The 23578-nt window shown below is 47.5% G+C and overlaps 1 long non-coding RNA gene across 1 annotated transcript; it reads right to left on the bottom strand.

Annotated features, from left to right (window-relative positions):
- Nucleotides 1-16467: 16467 nt before the first annotated feature.
- On the bottom strand, nt 16468-22057 carry Gm34766. Its single transcript, XR_384827.2, has 3 exons — nt 21929-22057; nt 20878-20988; nt 16468-17357 (listed from the first exon to the last, which is right to left on the bottom strand). It is a non-coding gene; the product is annotated as a predicted gene, 34766 (long non-coding RNA).
- Nucleotides 22058-23578: the final 1521 nt, after the last annotated feature.

The raw sequence follows: 23578 nt of genomic DNA, 5'->3' as shown, positions 1-23578 counted from the left end.
GCCTATCAATATACTTGTCCATCAATCAGCTAGTTAGCCAAACTGCCTCTGCGTCTTTCCCTCTTTTTATACTACTTCTTGCTTTGGTTCAGTGACCAAAGCAGCCAGCTGACCGTCTTCTTCGCCCAGGGTGTTGCAAACTACTTGCATGCAAAGACCCACCCACCTCTGAGAACTCAGGGGAAATCACACATCCTGGACTATGCAGCTCAAGTCTTCCTCCTTCTCTTGCTTCCTGCTAGAAAGTGGAGACACTAAGCTCTTCCTCCTCTAGGGATGCTGGCTGAGTGTGAAGGTCACTCGCTGGTTAGCACATTATTAGTCCCTTGACTAGCCAGCCACACTGTAAGTAACACTCAGATATGTGGGTTATAATGGTAACGGTTGCCTAGGCTACTTTTCCAGGGTCGAAAGCCTTTTTTTGTTGTTGTTGTTGAAAATAGTGACTCCTTCCTTGGGCCTGCAATGGGGCAAAAAGGTTTGGCATCTCTACGCTCAGGTCTTCATTACTGCCTTAACTTTTGGGCCAGATTTCTCCTCCTCCTCCTCCTCCTCCTCCTCCTCCTCCTCCTCCTCCTCCTCCTCCTCCTCCTCCTCCTCCTTCTCCTCTTCTTCTCCTCCTCTTCCTCTTTCTCCTCCTTCTCTTCCTCCTCCTCCTTCTCTTCTTCTTCCTCCTCTTTTTTTTTTTTTTTTTTTGCAGTGCTGGGGATTGAACTCAGAGCCTGTGCGTGCTAAGCAAGTGTTCCACTGCTGAGCTGCCCAAGCGAGCCCTTTGAGTCTGTTTTCTCTAGAAAGAAGAAGTCATACTATATAAAGATCTACAGTCATGAAGACACCCCGGTACTGGTTTAACAGACAGGTAAACTTATGGGATAGAATAGAAGATTTAGCTATAAAACGACACAGCTGTGACCACTTCATTTTTGACACAGGAGGCAAAAGCATTCTTTGGTGGGGGGGGGGGGGGATACACTGCTCAACAAATGGTGCTGACAAAACCGGTTTCTACATGCAGAAGATGAAACTCGATAGCCTTCACCTGATACAAAAGTCAACTCAAAAACGGATCAAAGATATTAATTTAAAACCGGAAACACTGAAACTTTTAAAAGGAAATACGGGAGTGCTCTTTAAGACACTGGGGTGGGCAAGAACTTTTTGGACAGCACACTAGCAGCGCAGGGACGAACCCCAAGCGTCACAGGTAGGGCTATGTTACAATACATTGCCTGCACAGTGTAGGACCCAATCCTCAGAGCACAGGGCCCTCAGAAGAGGGGAAAGCCTTCCCCAGCTACACCAACCCAAGGGGCCGAGATCCAGAACTTACAAAGAATTGCAATTAAACACCAAGGAGATAAAACTACCAGTCAACAAGTAGGCAAGTTAACCGAACAGATAGTTTTCAAAAAGTCAACATAAATGGCCAAAACACTATTTTAAAGCATCCCATTTCCCTAGCCATCAGGCAAGTGCAAATTAATGCTACTCTGAACTAATCACCTCACCTCACTCAGAACAAACCTGACCACAACCTTGGAGGGATGTGGAGGGATGGCGGGAAAGGAATCCTTATTCACTGCTGGTGGGGCTGCAAATTAATACAGCCATTGTGAAAATCAGCTTGGAGATTCCTCAAAAAAATAAAAATAAAAATAAAAATAAAAATAACCCCTCTACACCCAGAAAATTCCACACTGTTTGTACCCTCACATTTACTGCTATATTTATTTATTTATTCATTTATTTATTTATTTCTAAATATTGCTATATTTATTCATATATTTATATAGTTATAGCAAAATGTATATGTTTGTTAATGTAATTATAATAACTACATAATTATATAATTATAATAAATATTTTATTTATATATGTATTTATATTGTTTATTCATATAGCAAAGAATTGACATCAACCTAGCTGTCCACAACAGATGAATGGATAATGGAAATTTTGTTCTGTGATCTAAAAAAAAAAAGGAAGTTTTAAAAAAAATTGCAAGAAAGTTGGAGAGACCTAAAATGTATAACATTAAGAGGGTCACACAATCTCAGAAAGAAAAATGAGCCACGGGGCTGGAAAGATGGCTCAGCGGTTGAGAGCACTGACTGTTCTTCCAAAGGTACTGAGTTCAATTCCCAGCAACCACATGGTGGCTCACAACCATCAGTAGTGAGAACTGATGCCCTCTTCTGGTGTGTCTGAAGACAGCTATGGTGGGGTATTTATATATAATAATAAATAAATCTTTAAAAAAAGAAAAGAAAAAAGAGCCACATGTTCTCTCTCATTAGTGGAATCTAGCCAGTCATATCATATATATATATATTGAACAAATGTGCAGGTATACATAGTATACGCAGGTACCGTATAATATGTAAAAAACAGGAAAGGTTGAATGCAAGTAATGGACGTGAGCTATGAAAAAGAATATAAAGCTAAGTGTTTTTCTAGTTTTTAATTCTATCATGGGAATTTTGTTTTATGTGGTGGATAAATGCATAAAATGTATTTGATTCTGAAGGTGTAAAATTTAATGTGAAGCTACACGGCTTCCATTCTAAATGCCTATTCCAACCGTAAAGACTTCATCGAGTTGTTCAGACTTGGGTCTGCTTGATGTTGGTGTGAGACACTTTTATTTACTTGCGAGAATTCTTTTTCTAATTAAGTTTATAAAATAAAATTTAAAAATAAATTGACTTAAGAAAGAAAGGCAGGTGACAGACAGGCCGTGGCTGGCTGCGACTTTACCCATACTTCTCCTATGCCTTTGCTCGGGCCGAGCATTTGCCCTTCGCTCTACATTCCTGTAGTATTGCTTGTCTGAGATGATTCCAGAAGCCAGCTGTCAACCATAAAGCTGACTCAAACCTGGGACATCCTGCCCTGAAGATAGAAGAGCATCATCCCAGGGACTTGGACCCCTGTAGGCACCAAAACACCAGGCTGCTCGACTCAGGACCCTGGAAATGCTATTTTCCCTACGTGGCTCCTAATCTGACCCTCACATTAATATTCTCCCACTTCCCCCAAAGAAAGGACTTGAGGCACTAACCTGACGGCTATCCAGGCTGCCCACGCCCTTTCGAGAGTCTTCCATTGTGTCTGAACCTCATCCGTCAGACCCTGGCGTCTCTGTGGGATGAGCTTCCTTCCAGATCTGAATTGGACCACATGACTACTCTGCTTTCCACACAGGGAGAAGAGCCTGGAGTTTTGTGACAGTGAGAGTGCACAGGAGTTAGGATGCAGACAGGGGGCTAGGATGGGGTTTTGTCATGTGAGGGCCAACAAGCAGGGCTTGAAACTTTCTAGAACCTTCCTGAGAACCCTGCAAAGCAGGGGTGGGAGTGAGGGAGCAGAAGGTACAAAGCCATTGGGAAGTCTTCTCAGCCTGAGTGCATGCACCACACACACACACACACACACACACACACACACACGACCCCACAACACACTATGCCGACCCAGTCTCACACCGGGCAGTGAAGGAGCCAGGCTTTGTGGGAGAGGAAGGGTCAGGGCAGAGTCCTATCCTAGCTGCAGTTTTGGGTGGAAAATGCAGCATCAACATTAAACTTTTCTCCCATGCCCCCGCTATTATATGGTCATTATTCTGACTGTGGACAGACAGTGGCGGAGAAAATAAGAGTCTCTTTGGGTCTCTAGGATACCTCTGACCTACAACGTGAGGTAGTCTCCCACACGTGGCACTGAGATTTTTATTTGACAACCTGTGGCTTCTGGGAGGAGTGTTTTCCCCTGTGTGAAGTCGTTCCAATTAAACTCTTTTATAGGAACATATATAGGAAGCTTATAAAATAGTAGGTTTCCATATGGCTTTTTCAAACATCCTGAGTGTTAATCACCCTTCCCCTGACCCTCTCCCCTCCCCTCCTCAGTTTCTCTCTCCCACTTAATCCTCCTTCTCCATTTCCCCCTTCTTTCTTTGATTCTGGCTTTTTTCCTAACAGTATCCTTTTCATACTAAAAAGTTTTACGGGTTTTAAAAACGAAGGTTTATCTGCCCCAGTCACTTTATGGGTTTTAAATATGAAGATTTTCATTTAAATGCCTCAGTTGCTGTTACTGACGGGAACCTCCTGGGAGGTCAGCCACTGGGTGAAGGCAGGCAGTGACAGGCAAAGACAGGAGGCCTCGGGAAAGTCCTGCCCGAAAGGACCTCCTGGCACAACCACAGAGCCTCCCTGGGCTACACCAAGGACCGTTAGGAGAGCTGAGGTGAACTGGCTCCTGTGTTTTGATGATCTGCGTATCTGTATGGATTATGGCAACATGGCATGTCTGTTGTTGCAGGTTTGTGTGTAACTGTACTTTTGACAATTTTATTCCTTTTTCTCTGCAGCCCTACTCCACCCTCATCCCTTCTGACCCCACAACACTAGGTAGGAGAGAGAGAAGGTTAGGGGGAAAGGGGGCATTGATATTGTTAGATTAGGGGAGCTGACTTCCTTGAGGCAAGTATGATCCTCATCATCTGAAAATCTCCAACCACCAACCACCAGCAGGGCGGCAGCAGCAGCAGCAGCAGCGGCTACTGCCACAGCCTCTCGGGGCTCTGGGGTTGGTGGGGAGCTGGAGGGATGGCTCAGAGGTTAACAGTACTGGCTACTCTTGCAGAAGACCTGGACCTGGGTCTGGTTCCCAGTATCCATATGGTGCCTCACAACTATTGGTAACTCCAGTTCCAGGGGTCCAATACCCTCTCCGACCTCTTCAGGCTTCAGGCATGTACCTAGTACACAGACATAGATGCAGGGAAAATCTCTCTCTCTCTCTCTCTCTCTCTCTCTCTCTCTCTCTCTCTCTCACACACACACACACACACACACACGTTTTTTATCTAAAATTAAAGTCTGAAGGTCTGAGATGGTACAGTCAAAAAGTATTTACTGAACAAACATGAGGACCTTCCTTTGTCCCAAGCACACACGCAAAAATGTAGGCATGGAGGTACACCCTTATAATCCCAGCCCAGCACTGGAGAGGTGGGGACAGGAAGAAATTTGCGGTTCAACAGCAGGCCAGCACACTATAATCAGCCCAGATCCCAGTAAGAGACCTTGTCTCCCCAAAAGGTGTACAAGCTCCTGAGGAACGACGGAGTGGATCTCACACGGAATTGAGAAGCGCTGCTCTACAGCGCCCCCGCCAGGTTCTGTGCAATGCTGGCAGCCAGAGCCTCTTCAGCAAAGGGGACCAAGAGAAGTCCGTTCCTTCTCGGTTTTGATGATGCAAACTGTTAAAAGACCTTTTTTTCTTATACGGTCCTTATCATATATCCAGCTAGTCCCCGCCTTCCTCCCGGACGCAGCACTTCAGTTCACCCCTCCCCCAATCCACTGACCCTCTACTCCCCTCTGCAACTCCATGACTAACTTCTGACACCCAGTTCTGAGCCCCCATCCCCCCACACCCCCACACCCCGCTTTCTACTACTGCCTCTTCTCCAGATACCGTTCTAGCTACCCAATCTGTTAAAACATGAATTCCCACCCCGGGGCCACCATACCCATCCATTCTTCCCCCACCAATGAACCGCCAGCTCTGCACATCTACCCAAGGAAAGGCCCAGGCCCTCTAGCCTGGGGAGATTCTAACCGAAAGGGTGAGGGTGCCTTTCATAACTAGCTACGCTGTCTATAAGGGCTGGCGAGCACCAGCTTCCTCCATCCCCGAGAGCCTGAGACTGAGGAGCCAGCAGCCTCTGCGCCTCAGGGCACTGCCTGCCTCCAGCTCCTCATGGTCCTCCAGAGGGTACCTTGAGGCCACACAAGTCTCTGTCTCCATAGTGGTCCGCACCTGAAGGCAGCCAAAGTCTCCTGAAGGGCAATAGCTTAAGCCACCTCCTGCTTGGTGACAGAATAAAACATAACTATCCAGCTGAGGGAACGGTCACAAACTCCAGGCCAACCTCCTTCTTATCCTCATTATCTTACTTTTTCATAGTTTTAATTTTTTTTCTTTCTTCTAAAAGTTTATATTCTGTGTGTGCGTGCACATGCCTGTATGCGCACACACATACACACACATGCACACTGTGTGGGTGCACCCTCACCGTCCTCCTTATTTATGACAGTCTCTCTGTTGTTTTTCTGACATATACACCAGGCTAGCTGGCCCTCAAGCTCCTGGTAATCCCCCTGTCTCTAACCCCTGTTTTACTATAAGAGCACTGGGATTTATGTCTGTTCTTAGATTCAGGGGATCCAAACTCAGGTTCTCGGGCTTGTGCAGCAAATCCTTTGCCATCCAACCCCAGCATTGGCCATCATTGAAAGTGGACACACACACACACACACACGCACACGCACACACGTACACGCACACCCCACAAGAACTATGTATTCTCTACTATAATTAGCATTTCAGTACATTACCTTTCTCGAACTCTAAAAGCTCAGTAATGAAAATAGTACACCCCAGATCCAAAATAGGCACAGATCAGTGGAACAGAGTAAGGAGCTGAGAAATAAACTGATTTTCCACAGAGATGCTGAGAACAGGGTGCAAAGGAGAGTCTCTTCCACAAATGTGCTGAGAGCTCTGGATTGTCTTAGGCAGGAGAATGAAGGCGCCCTCTCTTCTCACACCATGTACCTCATCTCAGGGTGGATTAAAGGCTGAAATCCTAGACCTGAAGCCACAAAACTACTAGACGAAAACATGACGAGATTTCTGACATCGATCTGGGCCATGTTTTTGTTTTGTTTTGTTTTTTGTTTTTTGGTTTTTTTTTTGGGGGGGGTGGCCATGATCCCAAGAACAAAGTGAATGAAAGCGAAAGAGAACAAGAGAGATTGTACAGTCACCTAAAAACCCCTGCACAGCAAAGCAAATAGCACAGGCAAGGCATCCCTGTGCACGGAGGGAAAAGAGCTGTGGGCTCCATACCCAATAAGGCTTCTTTGCAAACACCTCTACAGACGCCAAATGACTTAATCATGAAAACAAATACCCTGATTTAAAAATAGACAGAGGATCTGGGCAGGCGTTCTCAGAGGTATGATTAGGAATAGCCAAAGGGCATTTAGAAATTGGCTCAACACCAATAATAGCCGGAGAATAAACATTAAAGCCACAGAGAATGAAGGTCTCATACACATCAGAACAGCTATTATCAACGAAAAGAAAGGTAAGCGGTGGTGAGAATGGAGAGAAAATGGAACCCTCGAGCGTGCTCAGGAGGGATGAGAATTAGCCATCCTGAAGAACGATGCAGAGATTCCTCAAGAAACTAAAATCGCAACAACCACCGGATTCAGCAATCTCATTTCAGGTGGGTGTTTATCCAAAGGATGTCAGACTGGTATGTTGAAGAGACATCTACACTCAGCGTACGCCACAGCCAAGAGATGGCAGCGACCTTGTGTCCCTTAACAGTGGACAGTTGGATAAACATACAGGGCGTGGGTACAGAAGATGAGGTGCATATGAAAAGAACATACTAATCAGCTGGACAAACATGACGTCCTGTCATCTGCTGCACCGTGGATGAACCTGGAGAATGCCGTGTTAAGTGATAAAAAGTTGCCCACAGAAAAACAAACTCACTCTTATGCAGGCTCTAAAATCATCAAATGTGTACAAGCCCACAGTCAAATGGTAGGCGCTAAAGGCTCAACTTGACCAGGTTAAGGAGGCGTTGACCAAAGGACACGAAATTTCAGTGAAATTGGAGAACTAAGTTCAAGAGAGTTGTGTGTGTGTGTATATATATATATATATATATATATATATATATATATCACAATGACCACAACATGCTTAAAGCAGCTTAGTAGCAGCATGCTATAAGTTTGAAAATTGTTAAGACAATACATTTAAATATTCTCTCTACAAAGAATTATAAAACATGAAGTAATATGCATCACAATGTAGCCATTCCGTGGTACCCATGTCTACTAAAACATTGAGTTTTTTGTGTAAGTCTAAGTGATTTTGTCAGTGACAGAATATTGCTGGATATGGTGGGACCCAACTTTAATCTCACCATCTAGGAGGCAGAGGTCGGCAAATCTCTGTGAGCTCCAGGAGAGCCAGGGATACAGTGAGACACTGTCTCAAAAAAATAAAAATTAAACAAAGTTATATCATTCCTAGGTATGTCTTCAAAGAATTCTATAACCTGCATATTCATATTCACTGATGTTTCATTCATAACAATTAGAAAACGGAAACAGCCCAGATGTCTATCAGTGGGTGCATAGATGTGGGTTAAAAGATGGCCCAGGACCGCTTGGGGCTTGGGCCGCTCGGCAAGGCAGGACAAGGGAAGTCTTGACTGCTCGTTCCCCATGGCGTCACAGGATGGGCGTTGGACTGTGAGAAGCCGAGGAACCCTGTTCCAGAGCTGCGGAAGCACAATCTAAGGTCCTGGGGGATTGCTGGATTTGCCTCGGGGGGGGGGGGGGGGCCAGGGATGGCAGGTTCTCAGACTCTTGGGCACCACAGATGCCGCTGGATGCCACAGAAGAGCTGAGAAAGGAGTGGGGACCCGCAGTCTGGCTCTAGCCCAGGGCCCAAGGGGAAAGGGGGGAGGAGAGCTCTGGCTGGGTCCCTTGGGGAGGAGCATCCTTGGCGGGGGCGGCTTAGCTTGGTGGAGTCCATCCATGGCTCAGAGCACAGTGAGGCCTCCTGAGGGAGATTAGATGCAGCTCTTTCGAGAAAGGCCTGCTCCATTGCTTCAGATCTCCATGAGAAGAGACAGTCCATAGTTTTAAGACATTATTGTCATGGGGGGGGGGAGTTGATAAGTAAAAAATGAACCCCATTTTCTCAGGGCAGGCCTGAGGTTAAATACCTTTTGCAGGGAGGAGTGTCTGGGAAGGAGAGTTTATTGGCTACGCCTCCAGGTCTTTAGGTACCTCATTAAAATGGAGATCTGTCTTGTGGCTACGGGATCTGTGGTCAAGTCCTCTACCTGTAGACCGGCTTGAGGCGCTGCCCTTGCGTGATTGATGGCCACAGACCTATGGAGTGGAGAGCTACAGCCTCGTGTCAGGAGCCTGGTGTCTAGTATCATAGCAAAAAAACGCCTACCATCCCTTGCACGAGACCCTGCGGGGTCACCTACAGGGTCACTGGGGTTTTAAACCTAGCTCAACCAGAAAACAGTCTGACTTTCATGGTCCTACACTTAGATAATTTTTAAAAAGATACTAAACACATCCATATACACAATGATTCAGCTGTAAGGAAGCATGACATTTGTATGATAATGAATGGAGCTGTAAACTGTTAAGTAAGGTAACCTCAGGCTAAGACAGACAAAGGCCACGTCTTCTCTCTCATGGGTGGATTCTAGCTTCTAATTTTGAGATCTGTGTGTTTACGTTGGAGTAGAGGTCAGAGACCTAGAAAGGGGGTGACGAGGTGGTGGTGGCGTTCGTAAGGGGGTCAATACTTGAAGACGTGTCATGTGAAAATAAAGTAGAGAATACTAGGGACAGAAAAGTGGAGATGGGAGTGGGCATGGGGGAGAGGAAGGGGTCAGGAAAGGGTTAACCAAAATTACAGTGATTGACATGATTTCCTTCCTGTGGAGCGGGCCTCAAAGCCCATCTGGAAGCTATGTGACCTCATAACAGGTACCCCACTATTGCACCAGGAGGCTCACCTTCCAGGCAGGTTGGCATGTAGCACGCTGGCTCTGCTATCCCCTGCTGTCTCACATGGGCCCCTCCAGCACCGTGAAAGCTGGGAAAGAAGAACTTTCCAGCTTCCTTCCTTTCTTTCCTGCGACCAATTATCTCTTCTTGTTGGAAATCCTGTGGTGGGTGTAGCTAGCCTGTTGTGCAGATGCTAAAATCAAACAGGAAGGGTAGCCAGCGCTTCTTTTGCTCAAGCTGTGCCTCTGCCCAGAGACAGAATTAGAAACAGAAGTAAAGGCAGTGTCCACTCCCACCCGTCTGGCTCGGCGATGACATGGGAAGACAAACATGTCCTAATAACGGCAGTAAGCATTAGAAAGAACTAGTTAGTGTTTTAGGGTCTCAAGGCAGGGGTGCTTACTGAGCGGTGGGTAGTGTGAGCACAGGGACCTAGGCCGGACACAGCCAGGAGGAGCTAGCCAGGCAGCGGGTGGAGATGGGTGCTGTGAGCAAGTTAGCATGTACTAAGCTCTGGAGGTGCTAGACTTCTGTCTACATAAGGATCTGGAAAAAACACAAAGAGATCAAGGCAGAGGATGAAAAATGATCTATACAACCAAAGTCGTGTAGCAGCGGCAGAATCAAGACTTTATTCTAGCCTGGCAGTGGTAGCGCACACCTTTAATCCCAGCACTTGGGAGGCAGAGGCAGACAGATTTCTGAGTTCTAGGCCAGCCAGGTCTACAGAGTGAGTTCCAGGACAGCCAGGGCTACACAGAGACAGCCTGTCTCGAAAAACCAAAAGCAAAAAAAAAAAAGACTTTATTCTGCTTCTATCTAACTTCCAAGCCAGAGGACAGAGGGCCCTGTCTTTCCCTAAGAGGAATACGGAGAGCTGCAGAGGTGACTGACTCTGCAGTCAAGTGCTCGCCATTCAACCCCAGAACCCACCTTAGAAAAAGAAAGAAAAAGAAAGAAACCAGGCCTGGTAACCCCAGTGCTGAGGAGGCAGTAACTAGAGGAGCCCTGGGCTTGCTGGCCACTTGGCCTAGCCTAACTGGTGAGTCCCAGGCTAGTGAATGACCCTGTCTCAGAAACACAAAGTGAAGGGCTGGAGAGACAGCTCAACAGTTAAGAACACTGACTGTCCTTCCAGAGGACCTGGGTTTGAGTGCCACCACCTCCCACACACATGGCAGCTCACAACTAAATGTAGCTCCGGGATCAGAAGATCCAAAGCTACATACACATATGTACGTACCTTCAGAAACAAATACATAAAACAAAACGCTTTTTTAAAAAGTGGGCAGTTCCTGAAGAGGGACACTCAAGGTTTACCCCTGACCACCACACACACATTTTTGCACACACACACACGTGGACACACATACAAGGAGGAATACGGCTTACAAATCCTCTATCAGATAGGTATAAAGGATAGAGGAAGAGTGTTCTAGGTATGGAAACAGAGTAAGCAAAGTACAGGTGTGTGACAATGGTTATGATAAAAGATATGTGTAGGGAGGGATGCCTTTGGCAGGCCCATACTAAAATGTACCCCTAAGAAAGGCACAACTGGGAGAGGAAGAGGAGAGGGGGAGAGACCTGGGGTGACTGGGGGCCCTTTTATCCACAGCACACACCTGGCACTCCTGGCAGTGGCAGGCGATGACTTAAGTAACTAGGTCCCTGAGAACAGGCCAGTGGAATGGCCTGTATACTAACAACAATAAGATGTTGGCAAAGCAAATACGCCAAGCCCCACAGGGTTAGCGCCCCGTTCCAAGTCATTCCGTCACTGCTTTGCTTCAGCGCCTCCCTGAGTTCCACATAACCACTCTGAGGAAGAAGGAGTTCCTGGAGCTGGTCCCTCTAGGCTCCTGAACACACATTGGGGCTCCGTGAGGTTAACCAGTCACCCTCTGCCTCCATGAGATCAGAATGGGGCCTAGAAAGGCGTAGAGTCAGTCTGACTGAAGGTGCCCTAGGACCCTGGTGGGCCTTGTGCTGCAGAGCTCCTGAGACAGAGAGGCAGTCTGGCTTTTGATCTTAGGAGCTCTATATGTGGGTGCTACTTTGGTTCAGGGGTCAGAGAGGTCTCCATAGTCAAAAAGACTTCCTGCTGTGTGACTTGGGGGGGGCAGGGGGGGAAGACAGCTGCTTCCCACTCCAGGTTTACTGGTCTGGTGGATCTCTTCCTGCTCAGCTGTCAAGCTTTGGGGCACATTGGGTGGGTCTAATCCCGGAGGGCCCCCCCCTCCCCGGCGCAGTGGGGATTTGGGGCTGGGACTGAGACAGTCCAGGTGCCAAAAGGAACAAGGAAGTAAGGAGGTGTCTCAAGTTAAGTTTCCACCTAGGTTGCTCTGAGAAGTGGGTGGGAAGTGAACCGTGATGGGTTTATGGCAGGCTGGGACGCTGGCTGAGGGGTGATGAGCTTGTCCAGGCTCCTGTCTGCTGGGAGGAGCGTAGATGCTCTGTTCTCCTGGCTATACGGAAGACATGGGATGAGCTGCCAGAGGTGGGGAGGGCTACCCTGTGGAAGGGTCCCACGGGGGATTGTGCTTCACACAACCAGGAGGGGCCAAAGAAACAGGATTAGGACAATGGCTGAAGGGACATCCGTATGGAAAAAATGGAGCACAGCGGTCTTATGTGGGAGCACACGGGTCTTCAGCGTGGGAGCCTCCCCCAAGGACCGCCTCTGCTCTACTCTTTCCCCACCCACACTCCCTACCCAGCCCTTTCGGGCAAGGACCTGCCTCTCCTCCAGACTATGTAGCACCTATCAGATGGCTTCATCCCACCACCAGCTGCTCACCCACCAGGTCCTGCCACCCTCCTGTCTGGTGCCTGCTCCACCTGCCTGTGTGACTGCTGGTCTCTGTGATCAGCGCCACCACCACCTCCACCCCCACCCCCACCCCCTTCTGGGCCATGCCGCTCTCTGGTCTCTCCTTCCTCCTGTGCCTCTGGCTTTTCGCCGTTGCTAACATGGCTGCCCTATGATGACCTCTTTAACCCAGAGCAATGTTTAAGTGAATATTAATGAAGATTTCATGCTGCATAAACTCTATAGAGTCCAAAAGGGCTCTGTGGGAGATAAGGACTTCCAGGTGGGGTCTGCACCCTGCCCAGGAGCAGGTCTTATCTCTCTGGGCCAATAATTTCTGCTTGTGAGGTCCACTCTGGGCCAGCGTGTTAACCCACAGTATAACACAGAATTCCTAAACAGCCAAAGGCTTGTTGCTTCTTCTCTCTGTGGGGCTCTCTGAATCTCTGCTGGAGCTGCCCCTCCTGGGAGGATTAGCGCCCCTGAGAGTGGTAAGGACTCCCTCTTTACAACGTCTGGCTATCTACAGATAAGTTAGGTAGTTTAACAAGCCTAGAGGACAGAGTAAGGTACGCTTCGCAGAGCAGAGGACTCTTAACGTGAGCTACTTTCCCTAAAGAACCTCACACTCAGGTGAGCTGGCAGAGGGAGAGCTATTGCTTGCCTCTGCCTGGGAGTCCACAACACGTGTTTTCATTTCCAACGAGGGAGGAAACGGAAGGCTAGAGAAACACTGCAGAAGTGCTGACCTCCTCAGCTCTACGCAAGAGGAAGGCTGGGTGGCCAGCACTGGTCCCAGATCTCTGAGGAGTGCAGACTGGGGTCCCGGTGTCCACTGCTTCCTCCCGCTGGCCCATCCTGTCGGTTCCAATTCCCTCCTTCCGTGGCCACCACCAAAGGCAAGCTCTTCAAGCTTACTATCAGCATCATCTAAACTGGGACAGGGCTGCCGCACCCTGCTGTCAGCCACAAGCCTTCCTGTGCTTCAGGCAGCCTCTGCTCCAGCACCAGAGCAGGGAGGGACGCTCTTGAAACAGGCTGAAGGGATTACAGAAATAAACCCAACTATAGAGCCCTGAGCTGCTCAGGAAAGAGGGATTTAGATGTGCAGGTGTGAGCCGCAGCCAAGTTTTGGGTTGAGGTGTGCGGAGAGCCAACCTTGTCCAGCTATGCCGCAAGTAGAACATAAAATATCGAGGCAATCGGGAAAGGGGGGGGTGGGGCTTGCAAGGGATGATGAGGCCGATCTAACAGGTAAAAACAAACCAACTGTTATATATGTCAATTTCACATTAAGCCACAAAGTGTACTGTTTCCTGTACCTGTCCTTACAGTCTCAAGCAGGTGTACACTGGGGTTGTTCAGTGAGGTTCAGATCAGCACAACCCATCCTTATTATTTTCAGTCTCAGCAACAGGAAGGGGAACCTCGTCTGGCTGTAAGTACGAATGGGTAGAAGGAGCCAGAAGCAGGTGGCAATGCTACTCTGTGGCAAGCAGCTGTTTGCTGGGCAGCGTGGCTGTGCCCAGGAGCCTGTTGTCGATGTCCCATCAAGGCTGAGTGTCCTGTGGAGGGGGGCGTGGAGACGGACGTCCAGAAGACAAAGGACAGGTCTCATATTTAGCTTGACACAGGGGCTTCAGACCGAGCAGAGGGACCTGTGTAGCCTGGAACCTAAGAAGCTCTGTGGCAGGATGCTGGCCCTGAGATGGCACAAGAGCATTGTCCTGACCGCCAGAGCACCAGCATCTGTTGTGTTGCGATGGGACCTAATCAGCCTTTTCTCTAGACCTCCAGGAAATGATGGCTCCAAGTGATGTTTGCTGCCTGTCTGTGTCTGTCCCCCACGCATGCTCGGGCCTGCCCACCATCTTCTGCTCATAGGTAGCTTTTCCTCGGAAGCACCTTGTTGTTCCCTCTGTAGCTAGCATAGGGAACATCTTTATGTCACCAGTGGTGCATGCCTTTAATCCCAGCACTTGGGAGGCAGAAACAGGTGGATCTCTGTGAGTCTGAGGCCAGCCTGGTTTACAGAGCTAGTTTCAGAATAGCCAGGGCTACAGAGAGAAACTATGTCTCAAAGAAAAGAAAAAAAGTCATTATTCAGGGCCCTCGTTACTGAAATGGTAAAGCTGAGATCCAGAGGAATGATGGCTCCACACAGTCACATCTAGAACTCTCTATGGGGAGCACAATGCACCCTACACTCGGGTTTTACTGTCTCTGTGTCCCGCTTCCCATACATAAAACACAGCACAGGATAGTTGTGAAGATTAACTGGAAGGTTGAAGGCTGCAGTATCTTCTGCAGCTGGGTGTTCTGTAAGATTGGTAGGGATTATTATTTATTAGTGTGTGTGTGTGTGTGTGTGTGTGTGTGTGTGTGTGTGTGTGTGTGTGTGTCTATGTGTGTGAGTCTGTGTGTATGTGCGCCATATGCATGCAATGCCCACAGAAGCCAGCAGAGGGCATCAGATTCCCCTGGAGCGGGAGCTGTAGGTAGTTATGAGCTGCAATAGCCTGGCCAAACCTTGTTTGATCTCAGAAGCTAAGCAGGGTCAAGCCTGATAATATTTTAATGAGAGAATAAGTTTAAGTTCACCATCCCGCCCCCCACCAAGAAGAAAAGAAGAAAAGAAAAAGAAAGAAAGAAAAGGAAAAAATCCATGTGCTATACCTGTTTAACTCTCCTTTCTTCGCATCTTTCCTGCAATCATGATACCTTTTTTGCCACCATGAGAAATTTGCCTTCTGAAGATGTAAGTTTTATAAAATATTAGTCTTTACCAGATTTAAAAAACAAACAAACAAACAACCTTGTCTCAGCCTGATGGCAAACATTGGCACTGAGGGTGTGGGCGGGGTTGGGGGCAGAGGAGGAGACTGGAGAATCAAGTCACCTTCCGCTGCATACCTTGTTGAAGGCCAGCTGGACTACAATGAACCCTTTCTCAAAACCGCCACCACAACAGAAAAACAACCAGGAAAGAAGTGTAGTGTCAGGATGCATACCTTGAATCTCAGCACTGGGGAGGCAGTGGACAGCAGGTCTCATAGCCAGGACTGTAGAGAAAGTTCCAGGCCAGCTGGGGCTACATAGTGAGAGCCTGTCTCAAAGCAAAAAGAAAGTCCAAACCCACCCTAACTGGGGATCTGCAATACTGGACACAAAGGACACTGGCCCTGAAGAGTGCCTGTGCCTGGCCTGCCAGGTGGTTATCAATACACTGCCTGATTAACTGTAAGACGAAACATCAATATCCATTCTTTTAAGATGATTGAGGGTAAGGCTCATGGGAGGAAATGACCTCCACTGGATTTCTTACCCACTCAACTGAAAAAAAAATCAGAGGCAGGAGAAGAAGAGATCAAATATTTGCGCTGGTACTTTCAAATGCATGGTAAGGGATTAACTCAATGGTCGCATAAACCTTTCACCCCGGTTGATAAAGGAAATGAATTGTTTTTCTTTCTTCTGTGGTCCTGGGTAGTGAACCCAGGGCTCAGGCGTGCTAAGGACACACTCCACCACTGAGCTGCACCCCAACAGGGGAATTCCAAATGGAGATGTGAAATGGGGGCGGGGGGGGGGACTCTATAATCATCAAAGAAAATGAAATCAGATCGTTTTCTCTGGAGTTTTCATGGAAGCTGTGGACTGTATTCTCCAAAAAAAAGTTTTAATATGCTGTGGTTTGGTTTTGTGGACGTCAAATCGCCTGAAGCTAACATATGTTGTAAGCAACTGGGAACTAAACCTGGGTTCCCTGTAAGAGAAGCCAGGACACTTAACCACCTCTCCAATCCTGTCTTTGGTTTTTGTTTGGTTGGTTGGTTGGGGGTTTTTGTTTGGTTTTGGTTTGGGTATTTTTTTGGTTTTTGGTAGGTTGGTTGGTTTGGTTTGGATTTTTTGTTTTGTTTGTTTGAGACAGGGTTTTGTTATATATTCTAAGCTGCCCTTGAACTTGCAACAATCCTCCTGCCTCACCCTTTGAAGTGTTGAGATTAAAGTATGTGCCACTACAACCAACTAAAAACATTCTTAAAAAAAAAAAGGATAAGTTTTTATTACTCTGTGTGTGTGCTCTTGTGTGTGTGTGTGTGTGTGTGTGTGTGTGTGTGTTTACAAATATAACCTGTGAGACTATATACTACTTGTATGTATGCTTCAGGGCTGACCATTTGGCACTGGACACTCAATTGTCACGCTCTTCCTGGGGCCACCTCTTTTGCTTCCAGCTTGACTCGGTTGTCTGTAGCTCTCTTTGTAGGGCTGAGGCCTTCTGGGCTTTTCCCTGCGCAGTCTGGTGTGTTTGTTGCTGTCCTCCTGGCTCTGCTCACGTTGAGCAGTCATGCTGGTAAGACTTACGGGTATAGTTTCTAATATTACTGGGAGGCACAAACTCATAGCAAAGATATTTCTTAACAGCCGTATTCACTAGGAGGCCCACTTATCTCCTTCAGCATCCTAGACGTGGAGTATATGTTCCGCTTGGTTAGGTAATAACACCACAACATACCAGGCACTGGCTCCACTTCCAAGCAGGCTTCATCACTGGCCCTATGTTGTCAAAGCTGTCGCCATGACCCCTAGGGTAGGGTAAGGGCAAAGCACAGCAAGGAACTCCGAGCTAAGGTTTCCAGGGGCTTCCAGGTCACCAGAGGAAAGGCTTTTCAAAGTTGTAGCTACTTCAACAGAAGCATTCTTGCAGAGGGGGAGGGTATATTTGCTTTCACTTTCCTGTCCTGTGTATGTCCACAGCTCTATAGAAAAAAAGAACTTCTCAAACAGCAACAACAGCAAAAACCTTCCTGGAAACTGTTTGGCTTCCACTGCCAGCTGTTGAACTGGTGCCAGTCAAACGACTCTCCAGTCGGGCCTAGCCTGACCCTGTGCATCCTGCGACTCTGTGGTAAAAAATAAAATAAAATAAAATAAAATAAAATAAAATAAAATAAATAAAATGACCAACTCAAACCTTGTCTAACATTCAAAACCTTTAACCTAGGCACTTGCCCCTGCTTTGTTTTGTTTTATTTTGTTTTGTTTGTTTGGTTGGTTTTTTGAGACAGGGTTTCTCTGTGCAGCCCTGGCTGTCCTGGAACTCACTCTGTAGACCAGGCTGGCCTCGAACTCAGAAATCTTGCCTGCCTCTGCCTACCAAGTGCTGGGATTAAAGGCGTGCGCCACCACGCCCGGCACTTGCCTGTGTTCTAATGCCCATTCTTTTGCCTGATGGGTTAATGCCTCTGGTCAACAGCAATATCACCGAGCCCCTGAGATGTATTAGTGGTTTGACTAAATGTGCCTCTTCTGATGCTATCCAAGCCAAGGTAGACATCAGAACCTAGGGGTATTAAAACCACAGCTCAGTTCGTCTGCAGAATTAGTTATACAAAATTAGGCTTAGATTTACTCCTCATGAATACAGGAAACTAAGTCTGGCTTTGGGGGGAAAAACTGTCATTTCTACACTAATTGATCAGGAGTAACTAAAAAAAAAAAAATCTTACCTTGGTTTAAAAAAAAAAAAACTCAAAAAGAGAAAAAGAGATAAGACATTAATGTGATGACTGGTACCAGTCTCCGTCCTCTTGGTCTGGTTCCCTGGCTAACTGTCTCTGCTATCAGCACTGGTTGGGCCTCTAATTCTCATTCTTATTGAATTACTGGTGAGGCCCTGCATCTTAAGCTGTATGGTCAATTATGTATCAATTCGGAAAAACTAATGGTCCTTAGGACCAACCACACCTCTTTACAATGTGATGAGTCCACAATTAGACTCATTCACTAAGACTAGAGGGGAATGTAACAGGCCCCACACCTTAGTAGGCCCCCAGACCTTAGCATAACTGACTCCATGATGGAAATACCATTCAGGCCATAAAGCACATCTGCCAAACCAGAAACAAAGACAGAATCCATCAAAGCCCAGGCTCGGAAAAAGTGCCTAGAGTTACTAACCTTGCTTTTAGGCTTCTATAGTTCTACTTCTGTGTAACTGTTCTTGTTAATTGAAGTTTGTCAACCCAGAATGTGGTTTTTGTGCTTAAGAGCTTACCCTGAGAAAGATTTAAGCTACACTGGGGCCCCAAAACCCAGTATAGTCATCATTTGGCTAATAAAACTTTCTATTGGCCTAATCCATGTCCAAGCGGTCTTCTCTCATGGATACTCCACAACAAACTATCAGGAGAAGCTTCCAGAAACATCTGCACACCCATCTGCCCAAGGTTGGAAAGAGGGAGGAGGTATGATTCAAGCCTTATATTTTTTTTACATTGATTGGTTCATTCTAACATAAAATTAGCATTTTAAGCTTACAATTGCAAGGTTTTGAGTAGGGTTGAAATATCCAATGCCATTACTACTAATTCCACAAGGTTTTTATGGCCACTACCCCAGCATCCTATACCCATTGGATGGGTATATATATATTGGATGGGTATATATATATTGGATAGGTATATATATGTATATATATGTGTGTTTGTATATATATATATATGTGTGTGTGTGTATATATATATGTGTGTGTGTGTATATATATATATATATATATATATATATATATATATACACACATATATATTATATGGGTATATATTCATTGGTTGCCCTACCACTTGGCAGCTACTAGTTTGCAAACTGTCACTTGGTGTCCTATTCTGGACATTTCTCTAAATGGAACCATATGGAATTTGGTCTTCTTTCTGATTTCATTCCATTGGTGGAATATAGCCAACATTTGCCCATGCTGTAGTCCCTTGGCAGAATATGATCAAGGTGGTCCATGCTGTAGCCAGCTTTAGTATGCTGTCTTCATTAGGGTTTTCATCGCTGTGAAAAGACACCATGACCAAAGCAGCTCTTATAAAGGGCTGCCTTACAGGTTCTGAGGTTCAGTCTATTATCATCATGGTGGGAAGCATGGCAGCATCCAGGCAGGCATGGTGCTAGAGGAGTTGAGAGTTCTACAACTTGATCGGAAGGCAAACAGGAGGATATTAGCTTCCAGGCAGCTAGGAGAAAGGTCTCCAAGCCCACCCCCACAGTGACATACTTCCTCCAACAAGGCCACACCTCCTAATAATGCCACTCCCTGGGCCAAGTATATTCAAACCACCACATATGCCAACCCTTTTTATAGTGAAAGATCTCTTTGTGTGGGTTTTATCACACCTGGTTCCAAACCTGCTCTCATTTCCTCCTTCGGCATCAAGCACCTTACCTGGTTCTAAACCAGCCCTTTGGATGGCCTCCTTGAGTTTTCCTCCCACTAGCCATCAGAACCCTCAGACAATGCAGAAGTCTGACTTCTACCCCATGCTTTGTCCTTCCTGTCCTTTCTTCTGTCCTCCATTGTCTTGAGCCTCACCCTACTTCAGAACACCTTTCTTTCTCACTTAGATGACATTGCCAGACCCCTGAAATGTGGCCCTGGCTCTCCTGTCTACCCAGTGGTAGAAGTAGCCTTCATTTTCATAGCTAATGGAGTCTCTATCTTGTTTAAATCCCTTCAGTGATTCATGGCCTTCAGGATAATATCCACATTTGTCATCAAGGCTCCTAGGTCCATGTGGGGACATGTGCCCTCTTCACTCTCAGTGCTACCTTACATGGTACCTCATCCAGCCCACGGAGCCACCAGGCTCTGGCCCTGACAAAGAGGAACTTATGGATTGAAATTCACCTCAAAGGTCACCTCATTCTGCAGAGCTTCCCCGATCACTTCCTGTCCACCTAGCCAGACTGTAGCCCACATAGCCTAGCTGCTGCCCCAAGTTATCTCTCTCAGTGGTGACTTCTTCATGTTCAAATCTCTACTCTGATGTTGATGCTATTCACAGAAAGGGGACAGTGTAGCACTACCCACCCCAGGCACCATCATATTTCATTCTTGACGTTCAGAGCCACCTTTAAAGTCTTATTGGTTTGCTTGTTTGTTTATAATAGATTTGTCTATGCTGTAAGGCTGCTGGCATTGGGACTATTGACTCTTAGACAAGGCAGGACTCAGCAGCGACCATATGAACAATACAGGCTAACATGGAATGGCTTACCTTTTAAGTAATCAGGACACTCTGTTGGAGGTGTTCCTCCTGGTCTGAGTCCTATTCACCTCTTGACCTCCTCAGGCTGAGCCACTCTGGCTCCTAAATCACTCTCTGACTGGTCTGTTCACTTCCTGTTTCCTCTCCCTCTTCCTTCTCCTCCCAGATGAGGGTTTTCCTCAACATCAAAGTCTTGGCTCTCTCCATCCATACACAATGAGTCCCCTGGCTCTGTGACATCTAGGCTACTCCGTATGACTCAAGTATCCCCATCTCTGACTACACGGAAGGTCAACCTTGGAGCTCCCTTGTGCCCTGAGGCAGAAGACCTGAAGCTCTTAGGGCAGGATTCCAGAGGACTCTGGAAGCTCACCAAGCAGTGAGATCTCAGTAGAGAATCTTCATGCAATTGCATCCCATATGGTCTCTGAAGAGCAACTGTTCCACGAAGGCAGAGGGGCTGCAACGTTTCCCACCACAGGTCCTGTGGGAAAAGGATATGTGAGCTCGGGTGCAGGGCAGTGCTGTGCAGCAGAGACAGAATGGAAATAGAATCTTAAATATCTTATTCACCACATTAACTGTAAAAAAAAATTATAGATAAAATCAATCTTAATAATTCTTACTTAACACAGTCTATTTAAAATATTATTATCTCAACATAGTGATGTAAAATTTATGTGTGAGACAGCTTACACTTTTCTCACAGTGTGTCGTTGAAGTCCAAGTGCATTTTACGACACTAGTCTGGCCTAACCATATCCAAGGGACAGCGGCAGCTGCCAGACAGGAAGACAGCGCAGGAGACCTTAATGGTGCCTGAAGAGCAGACCCACAGCTGCAAACACCTGGACATGGAGCCCTGAGAGTGTCCTTGGCTTGCCCAGGTATCTTCCTCCTCCCTGAAGTGCTCTGTTTAGAGCCCTCCCTCAGTCCCGCTGGGACTTCTCAAAGGGAGGGCACAAAAAGTGGCTGTGTCCCCTGGGAAGTAAGCTCCGCCCGGCCCCAGGTCATTCGCACTGTCTTCCCCTTGGCCCATCTACAGGAATTTGTTCAAAGTGAATCGATCAGTGAATCAAGTGCTTCCTTTCAGAGTTTACTGTGCATGTGTGGGGTGTACCAGGTAGTCACAGCTCAGAGACCTAATGTTCCCGGTCAGGACGCTGGTGAGACGTCTGTGGGAAAGGATTTTAGATTGTCAGGCCCTCTGCAGACCTATGAGCCCCATTACATGTTTGCAAGGCAGTGTCCACTTAGTGCCTCTCAGGCAGTGACAGGGAGGAGAGGCAAGCACAATGGTCCTTAAATGACAGAGCCAGCAGACATTCCTCTCTGCCTTCTCTTCCTCCTTCCCTTGGGTTCAGACTTGCATGGCGGTTTCACCCCTCTCTGCTCTTCCTCCTTGGTTTGTCTCAATCACTTACTTCCCCTGGGGTGACCCGCAGCATTCAGTTCCAACTTTATGACTGCTTCCTGAAGCCTCTGGGCCAGCGCGACAGGGTCACACACGTTTACACACCCTCAGACCGCCAAATCCAATGCCAGAGGTAGCATGTGGTTCTGCAGCAGGAAGAAGCACACACGGGGCACCCCAGCAGGAAAGCCCCAGCAGGGCACCCCTAAGGAAGGCCTCCCCAGCAGGGTGCCCCAGCAGGAAAGCCCCAGCAGGGCACCCCTAAGGAAGGCCTCCCCAGCAGGGTGCCCCCAAGCCAGGCACCCCCAGCAGGGCACCCCAGCAAGGACTCCTCAGCAGGGCACCCCCAAGCCAGGCCTCCCCAGCGGGGCACCCCTAGCAAGGTTCCGCAGGCGTAGCACACCGACGCTCTGGCTCACACTCAGTCTGGGAGACCCTGCAATGGGGAATTGAGCCTCCCCAGTCTCCCTTCTCCACCTCATCCCACGGCTTGATGGTTCCTGTAGTCACCTGCCAAACAGCTGGTTCAAGGTCAGGCTAATTCAAAGCACTAACCCTGGTCTAATCCTGGCTGCTTGCCAGAACAGCATGGACTGCTTTTGGAAAAAGTCTCACCAAGGCCATCACTGTGGTACTAGTCACCAAGCCTGAGGTCAATCCCTGACAGGAGAGAACAGACCTCCACACATGCACTGAGACACATGCGCACACACACACACACACACACACACACACACACACACGCATACACGCACGCACACGCGCACGCGCACGCGCACGCACGCACACGCACACGCACACGCACAGCTAAAGTTAATGTAGGGCTGGAGAGATGGCTCAGGGGTTAAGAGCACTTCTTGCTCTTGCAGGGGACTCAATTTCAGGTCCCAGAAACCTCATGGCAGCTAACTCCAATCTCTAGAGATCTGTCACCTTCTTCTGGTCTCCAAGGGTACTGCATGCATCTGGTGCACAGACATGCATGCATGTCTCTCCATGTCTTGACTGGAGATGCTAAGTGATCAGCTACCTCATGCTCTGTGCCCCATAATCTCTCTATCATGAACCGAAGTTGACCATTGCTTAGGTTGCTTTTGCTAGGCATTTGTGGCTCCAAAGGGCCTGCCAGCTCTCAGCCTCAAGTTAACCAGGCTCCTTTGAGCCCAACACATAGTTATTCTTTACTGTTAGAAGTAACCTGGAGCGGAAAATAGGAGTTTGGATGTAGATCATCCTAGATCGAGACCCATACTTATCAGCTGTGTAACCTCCCTGGCTGCCCTGGAACTCACTCTGTAGACCAGGCTGGCCTTGAACTCAGAGATTCGCCTGCCTCTGCCTCCCCAGTGCTGGGATTAAAGGCATGTGCCACCACCATCTCGCTGAATTTGAGAAGAGCACTGACATCTTAAGCCGACTGAAAGGATCCAATAAATAGAGAATTCCAAGCACAGGTAGTCATCAGAAAAGACATGCATTCTAATGGAGGACAGTAGCTCCCCCTAGGGGACAAGTTGAGAAGTTCAAGAGCTATTTTTATCACAATGCCGGGGTCACAAGGGCAGGGACCCCCCACAACACAGGACAGGGATGCCTGAGAAAAAATGTCCTGTAGTATATGGAACAAAGGAAGGTTTGTACATCTTTTAGACAACCTGAA

Source organism: Mus musculus, chromosome 16, assembly GCF_000001635.26.
Source record: "Mus musculus strain C57BL/6J chromosome 16, GRCm38.p6 C57BL/6J".
NCBI lineage: Eukaryota > Metazoa > Chordata > Mammalia > Rodentia > Muridae > Mus > Mus musculus.
The sequence above is the reverse complement of the archived record's forward strand: the minus strand, read 5'-3'. Positions and strand labels throughout refer to the sequence as shown.